Raw genomic sequence first — 6000 nt, forward strand, 5'->3', positions numbered from 1 at the left:
CCAGGGTATTCACTTACTATAACAAAATGTATGAGTGATACTTTCTCAAAGGTTAATTGCAATGTGGAATCTGAAACCATACAAATGTGCTTTTCTCCTCTGTTACATTCAGACCTCTCACATTCAAATCCATTCTCTTTACCCATGCAAGACTTTTTAACATCATGCGTTGATCATTTGGAAAATACTGGCTCACGGAGTTATGCAGATCTTCCCAAAGTTGACACAGTTCCTTATACAACATGAAAAAGAAAAATCACATTTGTTAGTATCACTAATCTCATTAGAAACACTATTACATATTGGAAAGCGCTCAACTCACTGTATCTACAAGTTTTCTAAAATTTCAGTTTTCCCTTGAAAGCTCCAGTTTAAAAAAATTATTGGAGCTGATTCACTTTGCTGGGCAGCAGAAACTAACACAACCTTTATAAAGTAACTATAATGCAATAAAAATAAAATTAGAAAGGGGAAAATGATTGTCTTTCTGAAAGCAAAATATTTTAATTTTAATAAAATTCAATTTCATTTTTGTTGCAAAAAAAAAAAATCATTGGTAACAGACACTATAAGCTATTCTCTTGAAGTGACTGGTTCATTTCATTCATTTTTGAGAAAATATCTGCCAGATACTTGTGTCTGAATGGCTTCTCTATCAGTTGTTCTTTCCAGTTAAAATGATGTTCTGTGAAGAAAGCAGCTGGTACAGCTCACAACTTAAATAAAGCACTCCAGTTCCAAGTTCTTCTCCAGGAGACAACCATTTTACATGGGTCTGCAGCACAAGTGTTTTGTATGTATTTCCATTTGTATTATATATATATATATAATATAAAATATTAGAAAGAGCTATACCCGAGTTATGATCTAATCACATAATTAATTTTTACTGCTTTATTAAGATCTTATTAATGGACTTTAAAAAAAGAAAAGAGAGTTCATGTGGTGAGCAATAAAATCACCAGTTTGGTGCCTCTTGTCATGACTCTGGCTAAGTTGTAAGCAGTTATCCCCACCGTTGCTTTTGCATCATTTGGGCAAATGTTAGCACAGTGAGAAATGTAACTGATCATACTATGATCAGTTTATTGATCATATTACTACTATGATCATAATTTAGATCTCGTGGTCCCCCCTCTTCCTCAGGGTCCGCGGACCACACCCTGAGAACCGTTGGTTGCTGCTATATTGCACCATCTTGTCCTAAGCTCCACCTAACTTTACATTCATTGAGTTCTGAATTTTCCTCCTCGGGTGTCCCAGGAACAGCCCAGCACCCTAGCTAGCTAGCGGCTTCCAGTCGGAGCCGGATCCGCGGGGGAGGCGGGGCGGGAGGCGGGGCGTGGTGGGGGCGGGGTGGGGTGGGGGTGTATGTTTGAGGTGGGAGGCGGGCAGCCAGGCACCGCAGCTGTACCCCAGCGGCCCTCGCCCCTCTTTCCCTTACCTCACTTCCTCTTTCCCTCCCCCAGCCTCTTTAACTCTTTGATTTCCCCAAGGACGGAGGAAAAGCTTCTATCTAAAGAAAGCTGCCAGAGGGAATAATGCTGGGATAAGAGGCACTCTGCACAGCACATAAACTACTGTGACAATTTGTTACAAAATTAAAAAGAATCTAATTATCTACATCCATAGATATCTTTTTAAAGACAATTTATTTATTATTTATTTATTTGGGCTGTGCTGGGTCTTGCGTGCTATGAACAGACTTTCGCTACCGTGAGGCTTCTACTGTTTTGGAGCACAGGCTCTAGGCGCTCTGGCTTAGCTGCTCTGCAGCCTGTGGGATCTTCCCAAGAACAGAGATGGATAGCGCCTCCCCTGCATGGCCCCTGGACCACCAGGGAAGGCCTATCTACAGATATCTTGATTGTTCTTTTTCTGGTTTCATATTTTCTTCTGTAATTGTCAACCCCCATAGAATTGTATACAGTAAAAAATCGGGAGTCTCTGACTATATCCCTCTCCCAGACTGTCTTTGGTATCTGTGCCTCTTATTTTTCCTGTATATGTATGTATGATAAGATAGGATGCATGTGTGCGTAATAACTCACTTTAGTCGTAGCCTGTCAGGCTCCTCTGTCCATGGGATATACCAGGCAAGAATACTGGAATGGGTTGCTCTACCTTCCTCCAGGGGATCTTCTCAATCCAGGGACTGAACCAATACCACCTCAGTTCAGTTCAGTCACTCAGTCGTGTCTGACTCTTTGCGACCCCATGGACTGCAGCACCCCAGGCCTCCCTGTCCATCACCAACTCCCAGAGTTTACTCAAACTCATGTCCATTGAGTTGGTGATGCCATCCAACCATCTCATCCTCTGTCATCACCTTTTCTTCCAGTACCATCTGGGAAGCCCTAAAATAGGATATTTATCTGCAACGTTCTATTTTCACTTAATATGTCACAATGCGTTTTTCTATATCAGCAAATATCTACTTCATTCTTTCTTATTTGTTCATTTATTTATTCGGCTGTGCTGGGTTTTAGTTGCAGTACTTGAGATCTTTAGTTGCGACATGTGGGATCTTTTCTTTCTCTCTTTTTTTTTAGTTGCAGCATGTGGGATCCAGTTCCCTCACCAGGGACTGAACCTGGGCCCCCTGCATTGGGAGGAAGGAGTCTCAGCCTCTGGACCAGCAGGGAAGTTCCCATTCTAAGCATTTTATCTGCATGAATTTATTTAATCTTAAGAATTTGCCTACAATGCAGGAGACAACCCTGCAATGCAGGAGACCCAGGTTCAATCCTTGGGTCAGGAAGATCCCCTGGAGAAGGAAATGGCAACCCACTCCAGTATTCTTGCCTGGTATATCCCAAGGACAGAGGAGCTGGGAGGGCTATGGTCCATGGGTCACATGCTAAGTCGGACACGACTTAGTGACTAAACCACCCATAACTGCTAGGAGTAGGTATTGTTATTATCCCCATTTGTACTTGAAGAAACTGAGGCTCAGACTTAAACAGGCAATGAGAATCATAACAAAAGATTTCTACAAACAGGGAGAAAACTTTATGCTCTGGGATTCTGTTACCAATAGAGTAATGAAGCCTTTGGTTCTTTTTAATGCCTTTCAATCATTTCACCTTCCTCCAACTTTGGATCTCTGGTTTTATTAGGAATTTTGAGGATTAACTTAAGTAACCTAAGAGAAAATTTCATGAAATTAGTGTTTTAAAATCTTCCAAATTTGTTTCTGGACTTCGCCTGTTACTGTCCATAGATTTATTTTACAAAGCTAAAATCAAAGTAGTGGTTCCTGTTCTTTTTTTATGAGGGAGGGGTCTGTTTACCTTTCAATATGATTCAAGTGTAAATGAATGTTGTGCCTCTCCCCCTTATCCCCAAGGGACAGTGCAGGCTTGAGAAGTTGAACTTGTACTTGGCCAACAAGGATGAGTCGGGTCTGTCTATTGGGGGCAGGGGGGGTGGGGCGGTGGTGGCGGCGGTAAAAAGAACCCAGTTGATGGAAGGAAGTGACAGTGCAACTGCTCAGAGTCAAGGACTACTCAGGGGAATGGCTAAATCTAGGGTTCGTGCAGAGAAGGAATAGTAGAAGAGAAGGGTGGAGAGGTAAGTGAAGGTTATGAATTGCTATAAGCTCTTCAGATTTTATTGTATCAGGCGGTGGAGAGCTACTTCCCTAATTTGAGTGGAGTGTCTGCTCAGGCCTGTGCTTCAGGATGACAAGGCTGGAAGTGGCTGGCGGGGAGGGCAGAAGGGAGGGGGAGTGAGCACAGACTACTGGCAGGGAAATCACTTTAGAGATGACCATAAATAGCTCTGCTATCAACACCTCCCCCACAACGCTCCCCCTTCCCATTTTCTGACTTCTAATAATGGCATCACCATTCTCCCAGTGCCAGCAATGGAAGTCTGAGTCACTGTGCCTCCGCCCGCTTCCAGCAAGCTGCAATTCCTACAGATGCCATCTCTACACCGCCTCTACCATGTTGCTCCTTCTTGAGGGTCCCGCCTGGGCCCTGTGTCAGGCCTGTCTCTGGTTCAGGAACCCTGGTCTCCCTTCCCCAGGCCTGCTCCCCTACTCTCTGACATCCCCTCACTGCTGGGCCAGATGTTCCCAGATGTTACCCCTCTGCCGACAAACAGAACATGAAACAAACATAGGGTGAAACGAAACCCCTCAAGTGTCCACCAGCAGGAAGTGCAAGGCCCTCACTCTCCTTGTCTGCCTGGTCAGCTTCCTCCCTGTCTTTTTTTTCTTTTTAATTTATCTGTTTATTTTGACTGTGATAGGTCTTTGTTGGTGCTTGGGCTTTTTCCCTAGTTGCAGAGAGCAGGGGCTGCTCTGTAATTGTAGCACGTGGGCTTCTCACTGCGGTGGCTTCTCTTGTGGAGCACAGGCTTTAGGGCATGTGGATTTCAGTAGTTGCTACAGGTGGGCTCAGAAGTTTCCCTTCCCGGACTCTAGAGCACAGGCTCAGTAGTTGTGGAACAAGGGCTTAGTTGCTCTGCAACTTGTGGGATCCTCCCAGACCAGGGATAGAACTGGTGTCTCCTGCATTAGCAGGAAGGTTCTTTACTACTGAGCCACCCGAGAAGCCCCTCCCATGTCTTAAACACCTGTGAGAACACACGTGATAGGTGTTTCTGCTCTGAGCTCACCAGGGTCTCCTCCACCAGAGGTGGTTTTCTTGTCGCCGGATGCCTGATGTGTCATCTAAACTCCTCTTGAGACACTTGTCTGTTATGTTTGGTTTGTGCTTGATTTGTGGCTTCCTAAGGGTAAAATTTGGAAAACTCAGCAGTGGCCACAGGACTGGAAAAGGTCAGTTTTCATTCCAATCCCTAAGAAAGGCAATCCCAAAGAATGCTCAAACTACCACACAATTGCACTCATCTCACACGCTAGTAAAGTAATGCTCAAAATTCTCCAAGCCAGGCTTCAGCAATACATGACCCGAGAACTTCCAGATGTTCAAGCTGGTTTTAGAAAAGGAAGAGGAACCAGAGATCAAATTGCCAATATCCATTGGATCATCGAAAAAGCAAGAGAGTTCCAGAAAAACATCTATTTCTGCTTTATTGACTATGCCAAAGCCTTTGACTGTGTGGATCACAATAAACTGTGGAAAATTCTGAAAGAGATGGGAATACCAGACCACCTGACCTGCCTCTTGAGAAACCTGTATGCAGGTCAGGAAGCAACAGTTAGAACTGGACATGGACCAACAGACTGGTTCCAAATAGGAAAAGGAGTACGTCAAGGCTGTATATTGTCACCCTGCTTATTTAACTTATATGCAGAGTACATCACGAGAAACGCTGGGCTAGAAGAAGCACAAGCTGGAATCAAGATTGCCGGGAGAAATATCAATAACCTCAGATATGCAGATGACACTACCCTTATGGCAGAAAGCGAAGAAGAACTAAAGAGCCTCTTGATGAAAGTGAAAGAAGAGAGTGAAAAAGTTGGCTGAAAGCTCAACGTTCAGAAAACTAAGATCATGGCATGGGGTCCCATCATTTCATGGCAAATAGATGGGGAAACAGTGGAAGCAGTGTCAGACTTTATTTTTTTAGGCTCCCAAATCACTGCAGATGGTGACTGCAGCCATGAAATTAAAAGACGCTTACTCCTTGGAAGGAAAGTTATGACCAACCTAGACAACATGTTAAAAAGCAGAGACATCACTTTGCCAACAAAGGTCCATCTAGTCAAGGTTATGGTTTTTCCAGTAGTCATGTATGGATGTGAGAGTTGGACTAAAAAGAAAGCTGAGCACTGAAGAACTGATGCTTTTAAGCTGTGGTGTTGGAAAAAACTCTTGAAAGTCCCAAGGAGATCCAGTCAGTCCATCCTAAAGGAGATCAGTTCTGAGTGTTCATTGGAAGGACTGATGCTGAAGCTGAAACTCCAGTACTTTGGCCACCTGATGCAAAGAGGTGACTCATTTGAAATGACCCTGATGCTGGGAAAGATTGAAAGTGGGAGAAGGGGACGATAGAGGATGAGATGGTTGGATGGCATCACCGACT

Source organism: Cervus canadensis, chromosome 17 (genome assembly GCF_019320065.1).
Source record: "Cervus canadensis isolate Bull #8, Minnesota chromosome 17, ASM1932006v1, whole genome shotgun sequence".
Lineage (NCBI taxonomy): Eukaryota > Metazoa > Chordata > Mammalia > Artiodactyla > Cervidae > Cervus > Cervus canadensis.